The sequence below is a fragment of the Ambystoma mexicanum genome, chromosome 2p, assembly GCF_040938575.1.
Source record: "Ambystoma mexicanum isolate Mex_15411 chromosome 2p, UKY_AmexF1_1, whole genome shotgun sequence".
NCBI classification, from domain to species: Eukaryota; Metazoa; Chordata; class Amphibia; order Caudata; family Ambystomatidae; genus Ambystoma; species Ambystoma mexicanum.
The window spans coordinates 339,114,548-339,137,937 of NC_090923.1; the positions used below are offsets into that span (position 1 = coordinate 339,114,548).

General features: G+C 44.5%; 1 protein-coding gene across 1 annotated transcript in view; it reads left to right on the plus strand.

Annotated features, from left to right (window-relative positions):
- Positions 1 to 23,390, plus strand: part of LOC138565875 (cyclin-P-like) — a 349,626-nt gene that overhangs the window by 321,431 nt on the left and 4,805 nt on the right. The window lies entirely within an intron of this gene.

Genomic DNA, 23,390 nt, shown 5'->3' on the forward strand with positions numbered 1-23,390 from the left:
AAAACAAATACAAATAAAAAGGGAGGCCAGCTGGTGGCAAGTGCAAGGGTAAGTGCAGTCAAGTGCTGGTAGGGGACTGTAGGGATACAGACACAGACCCGAGTGAAATGGTTGCCTGGGGGGGCAACTAGTGCAGGAGTGCAACTGCCGGGGAGGTGACCTGGGCCCGAGATCAGAGGGTACCCAGGTGACCAGTGCTGTTTCAATTTCAACCAGGAGTTCAGCAGGGGAGAGCAGGCAGAAGCACAGGGCAAGGTTTTGAGGTGCTTCTGGAACCGGTGATGGTTCTCAAGTTTCAGAGAGGCAGGAAGGCTGCTCCAGAGGGAGGCCCCAGCTGAGGAAAGAGATCTACCACCAACTCGTTGCTTGGAGAAGCGACTGACCCTGAGGGAGTTGAGGCGGAGGAGCGAATGGATCGAGAAGGAAGATATTTACGAAGAGGGTATTGAGCACCCAGCCCCCAGATGGGTTTGTGGACAATACAGAGGTTTATGAACTTAATCTTCGCAGCCACTGGAAGCCAGTGAAGAGATTTCAGTCCTGGAGAGATCGATCATTTGGCTTGAGGCCAAGGACAAGTCTTGCAGTCCTGTTTTGGATGAGTTGCAGAGGGCGGAGAGTAGAAGCAGGCAGATTTACAAAGAGGCTGTTGCAGTAGTCCAGCCTGGAGAGAACTAGAGCTTTGGAGATGGTGAGCTTCTGGGGGAAGGAGAGGAAAGGAAGAATACCTCAGAGGAAGTGCAGCTGGTAGTGTGACTTCTTAGCGACGTCAAAGATGTGAGGAGACAAGGAGTGTGGAGTCGAAGATGACTCCAAGGTTTTTAGCCTCACAGGTGGGAGCAGGAAGAGGGCCACGTAAAATCTGTGAGAGAAACCTGATATTCGCATTGAAACAAAAAATGTTCTCATTCCAACCTTCTCTCATGTGTGTCCAATTGGCAGACTGCTTTTGTTATTATCGCTTCTAAAAAGATTGTGTTCGGACCTAACCGAAAGTAGATAATTAGCCGTAACGATTACCGCACTCAACTGCAGAACACACTGCTTTCACAAATCTTGGGCAGCATAGATCTGAAAACACTCTTTCAATTAACATACCATAGAAGATGACAGGCTTGAACTAATGGAGAGGAAGCAATAACGGTCTAATCCCTGCAAACTTTAAAAGTCCTTATATTTGTATGGCTCCAAAAAGGGGGACAAAATGGAGGTGAAGGGGGTTAATTTGGGCAATGCGGACAGAGTTTGTTGAAGCGGCAGAATCTGGTGAAGGTGTAGAGTCTGGCGGAGGTGGAGTAAACCTGGGGGAGGTGGGTAGAGGTTGCATGCAGTTATTTGGCCTAGGGCATCTGAAAGCCTAAATATGACCCTGGATTGTGCTGGTGGGTGAGGGCTGTAGAATGACCATTGAATATAACGAAATGCCTTATAGTGTGCTTTTTTGTTGATGTTTTTTTTTTGCTAGCAGTACTTGTGCTTTAGTAAGATAAAAGGTTCTTGCTGGGTGTCCACGCCCTAATAATTAAAGGAGACTTTGGCACCTGCTTTTATTCCCAGGCGTTGGTTGCATTCCAAATATGTGGTGGGAGGGCAGGACCTGAACCGAATAACTAGGATTCTCATTGTATTAAAATTGCTTACATTCAGTATAAAATAACACATTGCTGCTTTACAATTTCCTGTCAAATTTGTACTGGCACTTTGCGGCTAAAAGCTATGTAAGTTTGCATTTTATTTCTTTTGGCAAATGCACTGCTTTGTGTAGATGCCAGCATGCCTCTGCTTCATTGGGGGCAATGTAGAGAGTAAGTAGATGAAGTGAGTTTTGTGATCTGGGTTTGAGTCCATACTCACTCTTAACCCCACTGTGTAATTCTGGGCAAATCACTTCATCGTCCAACACCCAAAATCTCTTACCTGCCTAAATTACTTTCAATAGAAACTGAGCAGTTTCACCTGTTCGATTACATTGTACATAGTTATGGGATAACATTATGGTCTCTGTGTTCCTTGTCTGCCATAAAGTAAGGTCTGGCTGGGTATACATAGTGGCGCCATATAAAATGTAGAACATGTGTGCATAAACTTTGGTTCAATCCATGCCATTTTGCCAGTGTGATCTCTTCACCCAACACCTGTGGCCCTTTATTTTAATCTGGCAAAAGCTTTACTGCTTCGATTTGAGATAAATAGTGGTATTGTGTTCTTTGTATCACCAACTTTGCTGATGACACCCAGATCCTCATCCCCATTACAGGTGACTACACTCAAGACACCGACACCATCAATAAAGTTTATTCTATAATTCAAAATTGGATGGCCCTAAACAGTCTCTGCCCTAAAGACGAGAAAACTGAGGTCCTCATCGTGGGCTCCCAAAAAAGAATAAGCACCCTCCACTCTAACTACTCTCATATCAACATTGATGGTACACAGATCCCAGTACTCAAACAAGTTAAAACTCTTGGTGTATATATAGATGCCAACCTCACTATGCACAAACAAATAGCAACCCTCTCATCGTCCACAGCCTACACAGCAAAACTTATATCACTCAGCCGCCAATTTCTTACCCCTACAAATTGCATCACGTTAGCCAGAGCGCCGATTCTAACAAAATTGGATTACTGTAATATACCATTCCTAGGAACCTCCAAAACCAATTTAAATAAAATCCAACTATTACAAAACAAAGCACTTAGAGCGGCTCTAGGTATAAAGAAATCTGAACATATATCTAGCATCAGAAGAGAAAACCACTGGCTGCCTATTGAAGCAAGAATCATTTTCAAAACACTCAGCACCGTTTATAAATGCATCACCAACAAAGCACCTAGCTACTTCAACAACACTATCAAGAACAAAATCTCCTGTAGGACACTGAGATCTAATAAACTGGCCCTCTTGGAAGTTCCTCAATACAAATACAGTAGGAGGAAGCAGCTTCAAAGTCTTAGCCCCATCGCACTGGAACGTACTACCCATTAGTATCAAAAATGAGGACTCCATACTAAAATTCAAAAAAGCACTGAAAACTTGGTTATTTAACAAATATTAACCTCAACTAGTCCTACTCCACCTTAGTAAGAATGCCTATGGTTTACCGCCTTTCTTTGAACCGAAACAGTAAATGTAGTCCCTACGGCTCGCATGTACCGCTAGATCTGCAACTAGTGTTTTAAACAAAATGTGACCTGCTACCGCGACCATTTGTAACTGAGTATAAGAAATATGATCACATGATTTATTTGGAATTCAGTATAAAATATGTACTATGTGATGGTAACTGTAACCCTGTATAAAAATTCTACAATTAATTGAAATCTTTGCCGTGATACCCGCGGGTCTGGGCGAGTAATAAATAAAAAATAAATAAATAAATATCTGCATTGCACATGACAGAATAATTACCTCTGACAGAGGTTACTTCTTTTGCCAAAACAAATTGTAAGGAAATCCAATCAAGTTTCTTTGAGCACCTTTTCACTGTGGATGACCTTTTGTACTGAAAATAAAAATGCTTCGAGTTACAGAATATAGACCAGACCAGCAAGTAAAATATAAATCTGCCAAGCTGCCTGTTTACATACTAGTGCAAATATTTTCTATAATTCCCAATTCCGTCTTGCCCGATGGGAGTCTAGCCTTTCAGTCATGGTGCTGAATATCATTCTCTCAGCATACTTCTGTCATACTACTAATCAAACCATATTTGGAGCAAAATTGTTCTCTTTTTGCATAACAGCCTTGCAGACTACAGATGCATCAAATTTGTCAAGGGACAATCACGCCAAAGTGAATGTATAATCTGTATCCTGACAATTAAACAAAAAAGGTATTCTATATAATCCAAACACAGCCATGAAAATGCTTCTGTACCTAGATAACACTACTGACCTGCCAAAAATCCACATTTAATTTCTCTACACTTTACAATTCACTTCTGTGCCCACTTCCAAAATGTCTTCTAAAGAAGCGTAAACAACATTCAAGTGACTAAACCCCAGTTTAACTGGTTTTATGTCCATATCCTGCCTATTGATCTGCACACCAAAAAGGCTGCCTTTTGTATGCTGATTTTGTACAGCCTTCAAGTAGCGGGGGGAAAAGGACTATTGGCTCCCTGCCCCCACCCACTGCCTGTCTCCATCTCCTCCAGCAAGCATTGGTGGGATTAATTTTTGATCTGAGTTTTCACCCTGATCCCCCTTTCGCTCCCTGTCACTGCCAACCACACACTGGTCTGCTGTCTGAGCCCACGCCTTTCCTCTTCCGGCTGTTTGGGCCTGTTGGCCCTTGAGTGCACTCACTGGATTGGGACTTTGCCGACCGCCACAGTCTTCTGTGTGCAACCTATTTTGAATGGGATATATAGATTGCAGGCAAAATATGGCATTCAGTTTAACAAACTAATAAATATATCACTTATAAGTTAGACAAATGTGGGGTATTTTCTCCACAGTATATACACTGCATTTAGATAAGAAATTAAATAGATTGTAAAGATGCGGCCTGTCAAGGAAAAATGTAAATGTATGTTCACAGAATGTTAATAGGAAATGTAAGTTAACATATTGTGAATGTAATAGAACTGTAAAGAGCATGTTGATCTTAAGAAAAACAAAGCCTCAATTTTTTAGTATTGGTCTAGTACAGTTGATTCGTTTTTAAAGTGCGCCTTGAATGGCAAAATATAACTATGCATATAACTCTTTAATTTGTGATCTGCTTTACTAGGATATTAGAGTCTTGGTTGTACTGACAAAAATATATTCTTGCACTTTGATAGTTACTTAAAATTAAAGTTATTTGTAAGGCTTAATTGTTTTCAAAGTGCACATCTGTGTGGTTCCCCCAAGTTTATTTGAGACATTCGCCAGGTTCTATAGTGTCAGATAGCTTGTTAATTGGGGAAGATTTGAAATCTACCTTGGTGATCTCCTGAAATCTGCAGTATTTTGGTCACCATTCAATGAATTGAAAAGTGTGTAGAGATTAGTGCATTGTGTGTATGGGCGAACACTCTAAGATTGTTGTTTTTTTTTTTTGACCGACCGCACATATAAATGTTTTTTACATTTTAAGTGTACATAACATATGTATGATGAGCAAAATCAAACTTGTGTTTAATGGGAAGAGATGTTCTGTTAATTAGCCTTTTTCTCAAAGAAAGACCACATGTGTTAAAAAAACTGTAAGAAAGTATGTTTAAAGCAAATGGATCTGTTGAAGCTCATTTGCTGTAGAGGAATATGAGTGGCATACAGTTTAATATGGATTTGGTAAGAGCCCATTGACTGAAAGATTAAAAAAAGATGCTATCAAACATGTCTTGAACAAAGGTGGCATGGCTCAAACATGCACTCATTTACATTGAAACCATAGTGTTCCTATATTATCACCTGTTTACTTGATTGGTTAATAGTTCAATTAATGGCATACTGTGAGTGGCAAAACTGAAAAGAGCAGATTCTGTTTGGCCAGTTAACCTTAAGGTCTTTAGGTGGAGCAAGCAATTGCTAATAGTGTTCTACAGTGCAGGTGGCTATTCACATTGATCCCCAGTAGAATAGTTGTCTTTTTGTATCCTATGCAAAACAAGAGGTGACGGCTGCAAGGTTTAGAATCTATCTTGGCGCACATATCTGGGCAACCCTCCAGATAATCTTTCTTCGCCCTGCATGGCCATTACAGAGAGGGGAAAGACGCATATGCATGAGGCCGAAACCACTCTGGGGTTGCTTGTGGTCATGTGCAGAAGGGATGTGACCTAGCAGTTCGTGCTGGACTGCCCCTTTGGTGTGGGACCTGGCCTGATTTGCATCAAAACCTTTCATCATCCACCTTTTTGGTTTTGCTTTTTGAATCCTATGTCACATGAGAGGCTGGAAATATGTTTAGTTTCATTTTTCGTAACCCGTTATTTTTAGCTTATTGTGTAGTCAATGCGTGCCAGTGGGGTTTCAATCTCTCTGTCTGCCAATGGACTATAACAAAAATAAACTTGTGTTCCTTATTGTAACATAATGGTACAACCTTAAATATGAATATCGGTGGCATTTAGTAACATTTAGTCATTAAAATATTATAATCATAAGTTTGCGATGGTACTTTCGGAAGGGATTGGACAAATTGAGACGCAGTTCACCCAGCAAGAGAGCCAGGAAAGTGTTTATTTTTTTTTTCTTTTCTTTTTCAATATTTTTATTCTTCAAACATGGATGCACAGGAGGCATATTTATAACATTGTGTAATTATTATACCTAAAGTCCGTAGTTCAATTGTTAGGAATGAAACCAAAACTTACAACACTCGTGTGTCTAGCCATATGTGAAAGATCCAATGGGGAAAATAGTGGATGGGAGATGTCATTTTCCCTTGTGTCTAGGGACCAATTAAATGCACTGGCCAATAGGAACTGTCCATAGTTGGTTACCCCTTACGGTTAGTGTGTGCCGGGTATGTAAGCTCAAGTACATAAGGGAGAGTTTTGAGAAAACCGTAGTTTGTCCCAATGTTCAACATTTTAGATTTAAATCACCCCAATAATTGGAGAACCATATTTTATGGGCACTGTGACTGCAGTAGATTTTGTCCTAACTTTATTCTGAACAGTTTCACATTCTGATTTCAATATGGATGTGGGTATTGTGGCAGGTCAGAAGGACAGACTAGTTTCCACCATTCTAATGTTATCTAACTTAAAAAGGGGAAAATAAATAACTCCTTGCTGTAAGAAGAGTTTTCCCTACATCATAAAGTAACTTGGGTGCTCGTCGTTGAGTCTCAAATGTAGAACTGTCCAACTCTAATCTGCTGTCCCTACCACTGTTCAAAATAGCTAAGGTACAGGAGAAAGACTCCTTTCTCCTGTACTCTGCTTATCAGCAAAAATCACTTCAATATTCAATCCTTTAGCTCTTGCCCATTAGTTTAAGTTCATACAATTCCAAAATAGGGGTTTCCGTTTTTTCAAACGTGGCTTTAACACAGCTTTCCCTTTCTGACTTACTTTCCCTCTTTTGCTTGACTCAATATACTCTTTAGTCTTTCTTGACACAATGTCCACTTTCCTCTCTGGCTTAACAACAATTTTGACAGACCTCTCAATCTCTTGGTACTCTCTCTTAGTACCACAATGAATATGCTTCTTCGTACAATATTATCACTTGGATTACACTTGAATTATATTCTGTCACTATGACGAGTATGACTGGACCAGTAATAATGCACACCTTATTTTTACTTCCCCTTTTACTGTGATGAGTATGATTGTGCCAGTAATGACTCACTCTTGACTTCCACTCTGTCAATGAGCTTTAACATTAAAGACTAATGTAAAATAAAATCAAGATTGTTGGAACATTAGGTCATACCAGAATCAACAGGCCTTGGTAAGGTGGTGGTAGAGAGTGGTGGAGTGGGTGGGGGGCTGTTTAATGTGGATGGGCGTAGAAAGAGTGGAGGTAGGGTGCAGGTATGGGGTAGAGGGAGTGGGGGTGGATGGGGCATTTGGAGACAGAGGAGGTAGGGATGGTAGTGGCAGAGAGAGTGGTGTGGAAGTGGTAGTCTCCACCGGTGGACCTCTCCCAGCCTTTACCTGTGTTTTTCATATAGGTCACTCGTTGCATTTTCAATTTATTACATGACTTTTTCATATTGCACTGTATAAGCCCTGTTCCTGTCCAAGACACAGGGAACTCAAGGCCTATTCCCCCCACCCCCTAAAAACTCCCAGACCAGGCAGTTGTAACAGAAGCTTTTACTGCAGCCTGGCGGGGTAGGCGTTTCCACCTCCTTTTCCTAAAAAAACAAACCCCTCCTCCACTCCCAGTCCATGCCGATCTGTGCCCACCTGTGATGCCTCGCCCCCTCTCTGTCACCTTCCTATTTTGACCCTGGAAACCATTGTGTCCATCATGGGGATGGTGTCTGGAGTGGGGAAGCACCGCTCTGGAGAGAGGACCTGTCTGTGCCTATGCGTGCCCACCTGCCTCCCCTTCCACTTTACAGCTGGTGTAAAATCTGCATCCTGCGGGCTGGCCCTCCCATCCTTCCTTGAACAACTTCCTTCCATCCCCAGTAAACGGCATCTGTTGTCACCTACACCCTCTGAATCCCGCCCCTTCCTCATTGGACTCTGGGAAGAGCTGTGGTCACCATAGGGGTGGGTGAGCACTAGAGGGCCAAAGCAACAGCTGTGGAAGGGGCACCTATCCCTGCATGTCATCCTACACCTTGTGATCCCCACCCCTTACCCCATGGACCCTGTGGGTAGGCTCCGGAGGAGGGGAGGAGAAGCAGCCTTATAAGCGTGGTGAGAGATAATCAGCTCTTTTTGTTTGCAGAGGTATGCTGGACGTGGTGATGGGGGCTGAGGAGCTGCAGAGGCCCTTGGCAGATACGCTTCTCCCAGTCTGGCCTTCTTCCTTTTCCCTCCCCTTGCCCCCCTTCTCCCCAACCTGCTCGCCTCTGACCCCTGCTCTTCCCTCTCTCTCCTTCTCCCTCTCCTGGTCCTTCTCCTCCTCTCCTTCCCTCTCTCTCCTTACCTCTATCTGCTGGTCTCTACCTCTCTGCTGGTCTCTACCTCTCTGCTGGTCTCTACCTCTCTGCTGGTCTCTACCTCTCTGCTGGTCGGTCTCGCGCTCTCTCTCTCTCTCGTGCTCGCGCTCTCTCTCTCTCTCGTGCTCGCGCTCTCTCTCTCTCTCGTGCTCGCGCTCTCTCTCTCTCGTGCTCGCTCAATTTCCTGGTCCGGTGAAAGACAAACCCATGGGAGTCGGAGCAGAGGTCTTGAGCTGCCAAGTTGAGATTTAGGACACCAGCGCCCCCCAGGATGGTCATCCCATTTGAACTACCAGATGCCCATCAACTCCTAAATCCTTCACAAAGTAGACTGAATAATGGGACCTGGGAAAATTGGGGGTTCATATGTGACCAGTAGTATGTATATAGGCAGCAGCCAATGAGGGTGGGGATGAACACTGTTTATCGTGTGCGTCATAGATGATGGTGATTGTAGTTATAATGTGCTATTTGCTTCGAAGAAGGAGTGCTCTGCAGCATTGGATTTATAATACCCTGTCTCCGTTTTCTTTTTGTAGCAAGCGCTTGTTCTTCTCACAAAAGGGTGCACCAAGACCTTCATTAGAGGAGTGTCATTTTCTGTCTGGTTGTTGGTTTACCCTACAAAAGTGGTGACCTTGATATGAACCCAGTGGGCCTTGTGAGGGTGACAGATTCCTGGCCACACATTCGGTGGGGCAGGGCCCACCTTCAGCGACCAGTCCCCTTGCATGCACTTAAGAGAGGTTTACAGAATTGTCATCAGAATTCCTGCCTGTGCTTTGGAGTGGGGTGCTGTCCCTGGATTGTGCAGGCAGTTGATGGGACACCATGACGGAGGATTTTGGGGGGGCATGTAGATGTAAGTGCACCTTTTGGCAGAGAAAAACAAGCAGGTGAGAAGGAGGAGTGAGGGTGCTCATAGCCAGTACATCTGTGGAAGCAGCAGTGCCCCAAGTGCAGAATAGTAATGCAGTACTTAACGGCACAGTGACGCACTATCCAGGGGCCCCAATTGTTTTTCCACGAACAAACACCTACCCAGACTAGGACAGCCCACAGAGAGCCTTAGCATGCCCAGTTCTATCAGTCACTGCCAACCCAGAGGAGGAACCATTGGTGGGTGTGGCGCTAGGTAATACACCATTAATTTTAATTGTGGATGCTGGCACTACAAAATCGTGTATCGGTGTGGGAGGATTCCCTTTGTCAGGCGAGGTAATGGACACGCAGGGCTTCTCTGAGGCAGTATAATCTGTTCCGTTTACACAAGAACTACCCATGAAAATAGGGGACAGGGTGATACGGCCCCCATTTTTGTTTTCCACCACGACCGCCATCAATTTATTGGGTAGGGATAGCCTAAGCATGCTCAACATGACCATCTAGTTTACTGAAAGGGGAGTGATGTGTTCAACCGCCGGTATTTGTTACTCGCGTTCATGCTGACTATACATGCCTTGGGAAATAAAGCAGTGTCGAGAGGGATACCAGTGGCCCCTGATTTGTTTGTATATGGGAACAGTGCTTCTTAGCACAGCACTGCAGGTGGCCAATCGGTACTGGCGGGTGCCGTCTGAATTTTTCTTCAGGCCCACCCAGCCCCAAGAACTCATTGCAGGGTCTATTGTCATGCTCGATATAGAAGGAGTGTTGTGTCAAGGGAAAGGATTGTGTTATAGCAACAGACATTGATAGGGGAGTGTGGTGTGTGATTTTGAGTATTGACCAAACCCAGCCCCTGAGAGACATAACTGATGAAGTTCTCTTTGGAAACAAGGACAATGATGAGGAGATAATATTGGGAGTGTGCGTCCCTTGTGAAATGATACTATCGACACGTCCATGTCCCATACTGTTGGTAGGGAGTGCCCCTTCATTTGCTCAAGTGGACCTATCTACGGTACCTGACAAATTGTGGACAAGTGACCCTCATGATGTAGGGCTTTTGTGGAGTGTTGCACCAATGTGGACAAACTCCAAGTCATCAAAAATAATGCTCTTCGAGCAGCCCTGAATATATCCGAAAGAGACCATATCTCGGACACCAGGAAAAAATTCAATTGGCTACCTATTAGGGAAAGGATCATTTTCAAAACATTCCATCACGCACAAATGCCTCTGAAACACGGCCTTCCAATACTTATGCCAGAAGAACAAAAAATATGTCTACCAGACCAGTAAGGACAATTTATGCTAACCGACTAAAAAATGCCTAAGACAAAAAGGTCAAGATGAGCAGGCTCCAGCTTCCCATCAGTCGCAGCTAAACACTGGAACTCCCTACTGCCTGAACAGAGAGCAGAGACCTCCTACTGGCCTTTCTGTAAGGCTCTAAAAATCTGGCTGTTTGCCTAAACTCAATTCACATCACTGCTCTTGGGCGCTTTACAAATGTAAAAAATAAATGAATGCGCATCACAACAAATGAAGGGGGCACTTTGGAGACTGATTCAGGATTGCTTCCTCTTAATGCTGTAATACAGGCAGAGTTTCCTGTGGTTCCTAATCCCGCCACAATATTGTGAAACCTACCCACTGCAGCCACACACTTTTTAGATCTCATGAATGCTTTTCTTCTCTGTCCCACTGCATCCAGATTCTCAATACCTCACAGCATTTAAGTTTGCCAGGAGGCAGTTCCAACGTACTAGACTGCCACAGGAGTACTGCGAGTCCCCTAGTATTTTTAACTGGGTTCTGTATGAAGATTTGGGCAATATCCAATGGCCGAGTACTATCATTCACTATGTAGACTATCGGTTAGTGTGTAGTAGTACTGAGCAAAAGTGTAGGGAAGATTGTATTGCATTATAACGGTTGTTGGCCGGCAAAGGGTACAAAGTGGATAGAGCAAAATTGCAGTGCTGTCAACGGGAGGTGTTGTATTTAGGCCAATTGATTTCAGTTAATGGTAAGAGAGTGATTTGAGAACGCACAGCAGCGGTGCACAGCACACCCTAGCCAGTGACTGTCAAGGACATGCAGACGGTTCTGGGGTTGTATAATTATTGTAGGGCCTGGATCTTTGACTATTCATCATGTACTCGGCCACTGCTGCCAGCCCTTAGAGGCCCAATGGATGAAAATGCCATTATATTGACTGACAAAATGCTCACTAGTTTCCAAGAGTTGAAAGAGGTCATCTCCACTGCCCTTGTCCTTGCAACCCCTGACTACACTAAAGGGTTCTATCTTTTTTTCACACTCTGATGATCAGATGATTTCAGCAGTCTTGATACAACCCAGCTCTGTCATAAACCTCTAGCGTATTATAGCGGTATGCTAGATTCCGTTATGCCAGGGGAGTTCCGCTGTGAATATTAGCTGCAGCTGCTTTTGCCATTGAGAAGTCAGCCACAATAACTATGGGGTGCTCAGTAACCCTGTATGTAGAACATGCAGTGTTTGCGATACTTAAGGGATCAAAGTCCACGTTGACAACACAGAGGGCCTTGGCCTATGAAGTTATTCTTTCCAATCCATCCTTTTACATTGTTTGTTGCAAGACAATAAATCCTGCTACCTTCTTGACACAACCCATTACTCAGTCTGACGATGTCCATGACTGTGCCACTTACGAAGGCCCGGACGATGACCTACCTAAAGCATGAGATGATGCCTTGGATAATGTAGAGGTATTCTTTGTTGACTGGTCGTCGACTATTGACCAGGAGACAGGCCAGTGACATACTGGAGCAGCAGTGGTCCGGTTGGTTCATGGCGAGTACAAGGTTTTCATTAAACAGAGACTACCAGGGCGTTATCCTGCCCAGGTGTTGGAACTGTTTGCTCTCATTGAGAGGCTAGAGGCAGCGCAGGGATGTTGAGTAACAATTTATTCAGCCTCTGCATATGTGATAACAACTGTACACTCTGCATTGTTGGGGCGGATCAGAAGAGTTTCAGAGGGCCGGTGGGTCTCCAATACAGCATGCAGCCCCCTTAGACAGATTGATTCATGCTCTCTCACAGCCAAACCTTACTGCAATCATGAAGTGTGCTGCCCACACAAATGGCAGGGACTTTGTTTCACTTGTTAACGAAGCAGTGGATACTGCCACAAAATTGGCTGCATATTGACTTTTATTTTAAACTGTTTTTATTAGATATACCTCAACACCCCGCACTTGTCAGTATGCAATCGCAAATACAGATTCCGTATACTGCACTACCCATTACTGAAGCCATAGAATTGCAGGCTGAAGCACCGCAAAGTGAGAAGATAGTGTGGAAGAGGAGGGGGGGTGTGCAGTCTCCTACAGACCTAGATTGGAGGCAGGTTAGTACAGGGAAAGTAGTGCAGCCTCAGGAATTGGTTTTGGTAGCATTTAACCAGTTGCACTACCCCCTCGCATGTGTAAAAACAGCATATCGCTGCTGATATTCAGGAGGATTGGTACGTGCCAAATATACAATAGCTATTGAATGTGTTCACATCAAACTGTACTGTCTGTCAGACATGTAACACAGGACATACAATCAGGACTCGCCTAAGTGGTCTGTTTTGAGACCTCCATGTCAATTTTGCAGACATGGGAGAATGGTGCAACACCTTTCGCTATCTTATAGTTGTCATGTGCCCCTTTTCCCATTGGATTGAGGCTGGTCCATGTACACATCCTGATGGTAAGAGAAGTGTTTCGTTAATGGGGAGTGTGCAAGACTCTTAAAAGTGATAACTGCACCCACTTCTTTAATGAGCTGTTCAAAGTGATTGCGGCTCTTTTAGGGATTAAATGCAAAGACTTTGCTCCATGTATCACCCCAGGCCAACAGCATTGAGAGAATGAACGGCCTTTTGAAGGCTAAGTTATCAAAAGTATGCATCACTCTTAAAAAGAATTGGGTCCATTGCTTGCCTTTGGCCCTTTTCAATTCAAGTCCTCAGCCCTGCAGGAACCATCACCTCTCCCCTCACAAGATACTGATGGGTAGATGCAAGCACATGCCACTATCACCTGTGCAGAGTGCTTACAATGCTCACAGGGCTGCGTCAATTCTTGTACTTGACTGAATTAACAAAATCAATAAAATGCCTTTTTCGACAGATGGCACCATGACGAGCGGAAGGAGAAAGCAGCGCTGCACCAGATTCTGCAAGCTCGCCACCGCTTCAGCTACATCCAGGGGATGGCGTTTGTGTGTAATTTTGTCAGCAGGTGGAGAGACACGTGCTAGAACGGACCTTACATGGTAGTGTGTGCCAATCCATTTGATGTCAAGGTGAAGTAACTGCAGTATTGGGTGCACCTCTCTGTCAGGAGGGCACCCCATACATCACCCCCTTCTATGAGTATAGTCAGTTTTTTAGTAAAATGACTATGCTGAAAAAGGATTTGTGGTGCTCCGTCATTATTTGTTTATTTCAACAGGATACTGTTCACACCTACATCTTCCAGCTACGGATCCAATATATGTGTATACTCATATTTTGTAATATTAATATGCTGCTGTTGCTCATATTTTCATCTTTCAAAAAAAAAGTTTTACCTATTACACGGTTTACCTGTCCCTTTCATATTACATTTAAATGGTTCCATAGAAATCACTGTGCTCTGTTAACTTTTTATCTTTTTTGTGGGTTTCTTTTTGGCATATTTGTGTACTTGGCAAGTCAGTGTATATGGTTAGGCCATATAAAGGGGGGGGGGTGTAGTGTAGGGGATGTGTAAATGTAGAAGTTTGATTCCACAACACCCACTGATGATTTTATGACTACTGTAGTAAATTTCAAGAGAACACTTATACAGGACACAATATTATGGCAATTGAAGTTGCGGCTTAAAAGGGGACTAGAAAATGAATATGCTCATTAAAAAGTAGTTGTTTTTTTAAACAATGGCTGATGTGCACCATCCAGAATTTAGTCGTGTGCTACAGCCAGATGTGCTCAGTGGGGAAATGGAGGTGTAACGGGAGCTGTTATGTCTCCTCCTTTAGCACCCATGCATTGGGGACACACAAAATGTTAGTACCCCGGGAGATGCCATCCTTAGAAGTTCAGTGTTTGGTTCATCTGGCACTGTGTTCAGTTTGCAGTTTGTTCCAGGGGCACAAGGTACAAGTTGTATTAATGGACTAGGAAAAATGTGCCAAAGAAGATTGTGCTCCCCAATGCAAACCACGACCCATGTTGAAATTGGAGGGAGTGCTGTTTGGGTCAAACAGATGGGGGGCAAGAGGGGTGGTGGTGAGATGGGCGGCAGGGGGGTTGGCAGGATTTGGAGAAGTAGTATGGAATGTCAATAAGAACTGTTTTACAATATGAGCTACGCTTGTGTCAAAAGTAACATGGATTGGGACGTGCCAGCAAATGTTCAAGCAGCTGAAGAATGTTTTGCTTTCGAGGACATGGGACAGGTCCTTTTGGGAATAACATCAAATGCAATAAAACACTGTTCATTCCAGACTTGCTAAAGGAACAGCGGCTCTTATGGATCTCTATTGGGTATGCGGTCAGCAAGCATACCAGCACCTCTCTCAATTCTTGCGAGGCACCTGTGCATTGGCTAAATTGCACTCAGCCATTCTTGTGGTGCCCGAAGCACACCTAACCATTTCACCCAAGCCAGCCACAGAGCGACAGAACCAGGCCCTAACCCAAATCCTACAGGCAGAAAAGAATCACTCGCTGAAGATATGAAGGCAGAGATCGAATTATTTGTCTGAAGATTCATCCAAATTGTTTAAAGCCATTCCAGACAAATACTGTCTGTTTACCTCACATGTACCTCGGAGAAGTATGCCCAAGATGGGGAAAGTGTACGCCATGTATGCAGGGTGTGGGTCCCAAAGGATGAAGCGGATAGGAGGAGAGGGAATGAGCGATTAGTTGATGGAGGATTAACTAAAGGGGTGGGGGGGACGATGTTGGGATGCACGTTCAGATCCCAGCCCATCCCAAACTATTTAGACTGCGGAAGGAAATTATACTAATACATGGGAAATGTACATAAGTGGGTACGGGGCAGGGGGTGCAATCCTGTGGGTATAGGTGAATGGCATTTGGCATGTTAATACTAGGACTTAAGATAGTTTTAAGGTAACTACCAACAAGCTTTATAGAGTGCTAGTTAGATACACTGTATGTGCACACCACACATGAGACAAATCCCTGCTCCATGATGAGCAATGTCATTAACGAAGGTAGGCATGTATCCTCGCAGGACGTGTTGTAAACGCAGAACAACAAAGCCTTGTGCTCAAATATTTCACCCCCACCCCAAGCGAGGCAGGGAACACACACACACACCCACCACCACCACCTTCTTCACGAAATTGGAAAGGAATGTGAACGGCCTAACAAGAGGAGGGCTGCAGCCGGTTGTGAAGGACCAATCCATGGGAGTCGTGGCACTGGTCTTAAACTGCTAAAACACAAGTTGAGATTTGGGATACCAGTGCCTGCACCCCCAGGATAATGCCCATCCCATTTGAACTACCAGATGCCCATGAGCAAAACTCCAAAATCCTTTGCAAATTAGATTGATTTGTGGGACCTGCAGGAGACCCAGATCTGCCCCTCGGGAGGAGTGGGTGATGAGAGAGAAGGGAGGACAACAAGGCCCATGATTTGTACCAGGGAGAGGAAAGGGTGATGCCAACTCTTATAAGACTGCGACGGGGAGGCATGATCGGGGTGTTTGGGATGCGAAAGGAGTTGCTAAATTCGCAAGGACCAGACTGACATAGAAGTTATCTACTGAACTCATGTTGATGGCCAGGTGCACATCATGTATCCCAAGCAGAAGAGCTCGAAACCATGTGTGGAGAAGTTGGAGGCGAAGAGGATGTGGCCAATTAATTGGGGGTTCATTTGTAATCAATGGTATTTAGGTAGGTGGCAGCCAATGTAGGTGAGGTATGAACACTGTATATTGTGTGCATCATAGATGATTTTTGTAATTATAGCATGGCGTTTGCTTTGAAGATCGAGAGTTCTTCAGCAGTGGACTTATAATACTGTCACCATTTTCTTTTCGTATACAAATTAAGCTCTTGTTCTTCTCACAAAAGGGTGCGCCGAGTCTTTTTTTTCCTTAGAGGATTGTCATGATCTGTCTGGTTATTGGAGGTTTACTCAGCATGCCTCCAAACTCTTTTTCCCCCCTCATTTCCCCTCTTCACCATTCTCCCCCCACTTCCCCATCCTCCTCTCTCCCCCCCCCCATCTCCCCTCTCTCTCCTCCCTTTATGGGCCTGTAGGTGTCTTTCTGCAGACTGGAGCCCACATCTTGCCCCTCCCTTCTATCGCACCCTCTTCAACCCTTCTCTTCCTCCCTGGGTGTCACCCCCCTTTGCATCTAAGGGTACTTCGCACACCCCCAGGTCCCATGCAAGTGGGCTTGCCTACCTTGTATGCCTGCTATCAATGCCGCACCTTGTGCCCGCAGCTTTGTACAGCCAATCATCTGTGTCCAGTGTGCCAAATTTACTCTGCTGGCAATATGTCTACTTCTCTGCCTGTAATAAATCTGTTTCTGATTTTTGCAAAGACTTTGGTGCCTTCATTTGTGTTCCCACTTTTTTTGGTGTAGCCTGCCTGTTATTGCCAGAGGGGGGACCCAGTCCACCTGTCCACACAATAAACCCTCACTGGGTCTGTTAATTCCATGGCCCAAAACTGTGGCTCTACCTGGGGCCTCCCACATGGCCATCTCCATTTGGGCCTGCTTCCCATGTCCACAGTGGGGGGTAGTGTGGGTTGGGGTGGAGAGATTGGGGTGGGGGTTGAGGAAGTGGGGTAGGGAGTGTGGGAGGGTATATTGGGTATAGGGAGTGGAGGTTGGGTGGGTAGGTTAACGAGTGGAGGTAGGGTGGGTGTGGTTGGCAGTAGAGGGTAGGCAGGGGTAGACAAAGGGGATGGGTGGGGATAGACAGGGTGGGACTGGATAGGTGGGGTTAGTGAGGGGGTGGGGTATGCTTGGTAGGGTTGGGAGCGTGAGTTTGTTTAGAGAGTGGGGGTGAGGTGGGTAATGACAGTTGGTTGGGGGCAAAAAACAAGAAAAACAAAGCTTTGGGATGTGTCAAAGGTAGCCCAAATGAAACCAACCAGCTCACGTAATGGTAGTGCAGTGGGTTTGTTGGTCCGGTACAGAGGGGCCCTGGGGTGGGTGGTTGCAAATCTGTTTTTTTTAAAAAAAATTTATACCTGAGGCGTCCTTTCTACAAAAATATCTGCCGTCAAAATTAACGCAAAATAGCCCAAGTGTCCACCAAAAAATAAAACAAAAATAGCCTAATATGAAATCACTGTGTAGCTGGGAAACTGAAAGCCCAGCACCGAGCTGGCTTCTTACAATGCTGATAATTCGATCAAATATTGTTGGGCAACTTCTCATTAGGTAGTACAGCATAGGAGTTTGCAAAAGTAGATTTGAATGATTTGGCAGTTTTCATGACATGGCATTGCCTGTTGGTTTGGTATGGTAATGTTTTTATTTATAAATTGCTTATACACAGGCAAGTGTTTCAAAGAGCTCAAGGAGGGTGCGAACGTGCAGGGGGAAAAACAGTTGCTCAGAGCCCCTGAAATTCTGAGACGATAATAGTCTGCACAGGCAGAGTACGTGAATATGGTACATTGAACAGTTGAGATACAGCAAATGGCCTGACAGCGATTCTGCGGTTTTAACAAGTGCACATTAAGGCGTGAAGAAAAAGGAGAATAGACAGACTATCTTCAGGCAAATGTGCATTCGGATTGTGCAAGTGCACAGACTGTCAAGGGAGGGGCGGTCCAAGTGCACCCAGTCAGTGGTGACTGGGGCAAGTGCAGAGAGAGCAGCTCTCTTGGATTCATTCTCAAGTGCAGTGAGGAGGGTGGAGTGCAGGGCCCTGAGGCAAGTGCAGTGAGGACTGGCGGGGGCGCCAGGGACCTGTGAGACTCTGAGGTACACCAGTCGGAAACCTGTATTTAAGAGGAGGGAGAGATGGAAAGAGCAGAGAGCTAGGTTAGCAGGGTAGGGGGAGAGAGAAGGCGGCTGAGAAGAGGTAGGTCTTGAGGAGTTTCCGGAACTTAATAAGATCAGGCTCAAGACGGAGTGTCGCAGGGAGGCTATTCCATAGGGAGGCACCTGCTGAGGATAAGGATCGCCCTCCAAATCTCTGCTTGGAAAACCGGCTCACTCGCAGAAGGTTGGAGGTAGATGAGCGCAGGGCTCGAGAGGGACAGTATTTGGGTAGGGAGCATTGCAGGTCAGTAGGTCCCAGGCCCCAGAAAGCTATGCAGAGGGTCTTGAACTTGATCCTTGCAGCCACATGGAACCAGTGAAGAGATTTCAGCGCCAGAGAGATGCGGTCCCTGGTCTTGAGTTCAAGGATAACTCTTGCAGTTCTTTTCTCGATGAGTTGCGTAGGGCGCAGGGTAGAAGCGGGGAGGTTGAGGAAGAGGCTGTTGTAATAGTCCAGCCTAGAGAGAACCAAGGCTCTTGAGACAGTGAGACGCTGGGGGAAAGTGAGAAAAGGTAGAGTTGCTATTCAACCAGATATTCTCAGATTAGAACCATCATTCTTTTTTTTCTGTAACAGTGGTCTCAGTAATTTTGCAGCGCAAGTGCCACAAAAAATATGCAGTTTAGGGTAAGTCCCATATGAGTGCGCTTGGGCTCTAATTGGTACTATGCTGTATATCATATGCTGACAGCGAGCCAGAGTGCTAGGTGCTTTGGGCCTTACCCTTGGCCTAAATTGATTAACGGAGTAAGAGATTAGAACTAGGCTTATGCGTTGACTGTTGTGCTCACATCAAAAAGAATTCATAATGCCAATATGGATGAAAATAAATATGTATTGTATTCATATACAGAACATGATTTACATCATCATGATAACATGTGTTCCCAAAGAAATGTCCTCTAAACCAGCTGGATGATGGATTATAATTCCAAGGAAATATCCTTTGGTCTTTCTCTAGGCTGATGTATAAGCTTCGTGTTACAGTAACCAATATACCTTTTGTTCAAAGTTAATCTTTACAACCCCATGTATGCTTAAAACTTAAAATATCACTAAAAGGAGAGGGCGAGAGGGGAGACATTGAGAGACATAAAGAAGGTGAAAAAATAAATTTAATTACAAACAGATTGTTTTGTTAGAACCCTACTTTGTAGATTGTGATTACCATATTCAACAACCTTTGGCACCTCTAGTAGTGGTTAACAGCAATTGTGATACTGTAATTTTGACATAGTGAAGCAACCACAAGCCACAACCCAATTCCCAAATGGTCCTATAAAACTGTCTGAAACATCTCTGTAAATCACCCATAATTGTTTCACTTAGTGTTAGATTACATTATCTGCCTTAGTTAGCATGCAAATTAGTTCTCTACTGGCTTAATAGAAGTGGTTGTTGCCCGTGTTGGAAATTATCATAGTGCAGCTGTGATACTTATTTTAATAATGTCCCTTGTACCTAAGCACAGGTGGTTTATGGTCAGTTGGACACTCACCCATTGTGTCACTTAATGTTACGCTCACCTGACTCCCACGGAGGCGCTGGCCTGGTTCGCGCTGCTGTGACCTCTTCTAAGGTGATGCGCAGGGTTCGGAAGACGGACTGGACCGGGCCCCCAAATCTGGCTTGTCTGGCTCACAGAAGTATCCTTCTGTGGGCGAAAATAGGGGATTAACTGTCTGCGGGGTAATGCAATCGGCCTCCCACTTTCCCCTCTCACCCTCCTCGAAACCCTTCTGTGATTTCTCGTAGCGTCTCACCTTAGGGTCTGGAAGGACGAGATCTCCATCCTGCTTCTGATGCAGGGGCGCGTTGGTATCCAGCTACTTCACTGGATTTTCGGATTGGTGAGAACCAAACTTGCTTGGCTTCCAGGTAAGTTTTTTGATAAGAGGTTCCCCTTGTGTCCATGCATTAATGTACTAATGCTAGTGTCTTTTTCCCCATAGGGGCTGGGGTACGGAATGCCGGGGAACAGGCACCGACCCGAGATGAGAGGTGAAATCCTTGTAGAAATCAGATAAGTCTTTAATGAGCGTTTTTTGGTAATGTCTTTTCATTCGCTCTTTAACGCTGATGTCTCTTTTTCCCCTTAGGGGCTGGGGTCCGGAAATGCCAGGATGCGGCGCGGACCCGAAATGAAGAGGGAATGAATCAACAGGTAAGTCTTAACATGGAGATTTAGCTTTCCTTATTCCCTTCTCTCTCTCACCTTTTGTTCTGCTCTTTTTCTCCCTAGGCGCTGGGACGTGACTGCGAATCCGGATGATCGCTGCTGAACATGGAGGCGCCCTGTAAAGGTGAGTGGAATGCGGCGCTGCAGCGATCGACGCGATGAGCTTTTAAATTAAAGTCTTCCTTTTCAGGATTGTCGGAGAGATGTCTCCGGGATGCGGATTTAGCAGGTAAGGACTTTTCCTTCTTCTGTTCTCTTCTTCTCTTCCTTTGCAGGTGATCCAGGATGCTGGCAGGCGTGGCAGAAGTCAGGATGCAGGAGCAGACACGGTGAGCGTCCAGCTGCTAGATGCAGAACAACGCGAAGCACGTGTGGCTGTTCGGGTGGGGTTTAAATAGCCTTGGAAGAAGTTCCAGGTATGTATCCTTCCCCGACCACGCCCGGATGGTAAATTAGTCCCACAGGTAAAGTAGTTCCTTTCAGGCCTCAAGGAGGCCGGGTCCTGCAGCATGGTCTGCATCAGGTAAGTGCATCCAAGCACTCCCATAATGAGCCTCGCGCCATAGGCGCCAGGACACTGTCCAAAGGGCCCCTATATGGGGTTGCTGGGTCCTTCCTTGGGGACTGGATGTCCGCTTTCGGGGACGCAGGGCTTGAACCGGCTCCCCGGGAGCGGGCATCATGACACTTAATTTATAACTTTAGTGGTAGCCTTTCATTGGTCATACATCGACTTGTGATTCTGAAATCAAAGAAACTGAGATGTTATTAGTCTTGCCCAATACGTCATATTATTGGGTTTACTTCTGAAACATCCCTATTGATTGCTTAAGTTGGGTTTAAGTCTTGTCTTGCATTTGCAAATTATTCTGTTGTGATCATGTAGCCTTATTTCATTCTGAAATTATAGAATAAAAACACTTGTGTCTATTGTGCCTATGTTTAATGTTTACTAGTAAACTGTTTAACTGACAGGGTTACCTATCATTAACTTTGCTTCCATCTATATTTAATATATATTTTAGACAGCGAAATTGTTATGTCTCCCATTGTAGCGCTGGGGCTCTAATATGGTGTATAACCAGACTTGTACCATTAAATTACCCAATTATTGCTGCAAAGGGTCTCGGCACGAATTGAATAAAGCTACTTCTATTAATTATAAAACTAGTAAAGAATCCTAGGTTAACATTTCCATCAATTCCTTCAAAACTGCCATACTATTAAATCTCCAGGTCATTCAACCTGTCCGCTCATCTCTAATTATTCTTGGATTTCCTGTGCGGATTAATGCATTCTGGTCGGTGTCCTGCATGTGATCTGACGCGGACGCCATTTTGTTTATTGTATTTATGTGCATGTGGGTGACTTTCTCCTGCCAGTGGTTGGCCAAAGGCAATCTTGGGGCAGGATTGTTCAGACTGGAGAGATGCTCTCTGATGCGTATTCTCAATTGACGTATTAATTGTAAAACAAGGTTTGTAGTATATGCAATAATGTGTTTGCACAAAAGTTTACATATGGAGTATGATAAGTCAATTGAGAATACGGCAGGAGAACCACCAGGTGGCAGACAAGAGCAAGATGAGATTTGTTGGTCTACAGAATTACAAATATAGCAAACCGTGGGCAGGGGGCCTAAAACGGCTGCTAAAACAAATGGAAATCGGGTGCATTTGTAGATTTCATAGTGCCATCAATGGCCTTAACACGGAACATGAAATGAATGTGTTCCTATAATTAATGGCAATTTATATAAAAGTCTCCTTTATTATAAAAAAAAGTAATTTGTCCTTCTGAGTTGTTTTTAGATTCAAGTTTTGCAAGTATATACTAACAGATAATTGTGTTATAAGGTTGAACTTAAGTTGGACCTATCATGATGTTTAGGTGTAGAGTTAGACCTATCCACAAGTCTTATCATGGATTTAGCCTAAGGTGTGTTATATGATTACCGTACAAAAAGGTCCTTTTTACCTTGCAGTAAATTATGATACATTTGACCCTTATAAATAAAAAGGATCTCACTCAGGTTGCTGTGTCTTCACATGTGGTTTTTATTGTCCCAAATGTGGACATCATGGTAAGAGGAAAGTGGTCAGCCGACACGTGTTTCAACCCCAACGGGTCTTTATCAAGGCAAAAGTAGTGTATCTGGGGGAAGTTATCCCATGTTGTTCTGGGTGCCGGTTGGCAATATTTCTGGTCAGTCTTGCAGAATCCCTAAGGCTGTTGCCGAATTTGGTGCGGGTCGCTCATCTGTAGGTCACCTACAGATGAGCGACCCGCACCAAATTCGTTCCTTTTTATTTATAAGGGTCGAATATATCATAACTTACTGCAAGGTAACCAGGACCGTTTTGTAAGAAATTTCCCACAATGGGCATTGGGTTTGCCCCTTCCTCCCTGTGACCCTACAAAGAAATACCAGAGAAAGAACTATGACTACACAGAGCTCAGCACAGGAGCGTTCAGTTTCTAGAACCCATTCCCTACTACCAGTGTTATGATTACCCTACCATGATTGAAAACAATAGGTTGATTGACTGGTGCTCTATCCCTATACCGCATTCTAAACATGACAAATTTAAATACATTGGGTCTTGCAGGAAGCCAATACAATATACTGTTCTTGTATGAGGTTATACAATACCAACATTCCTAACCAGGAACTGCAACACTATAATAAGGG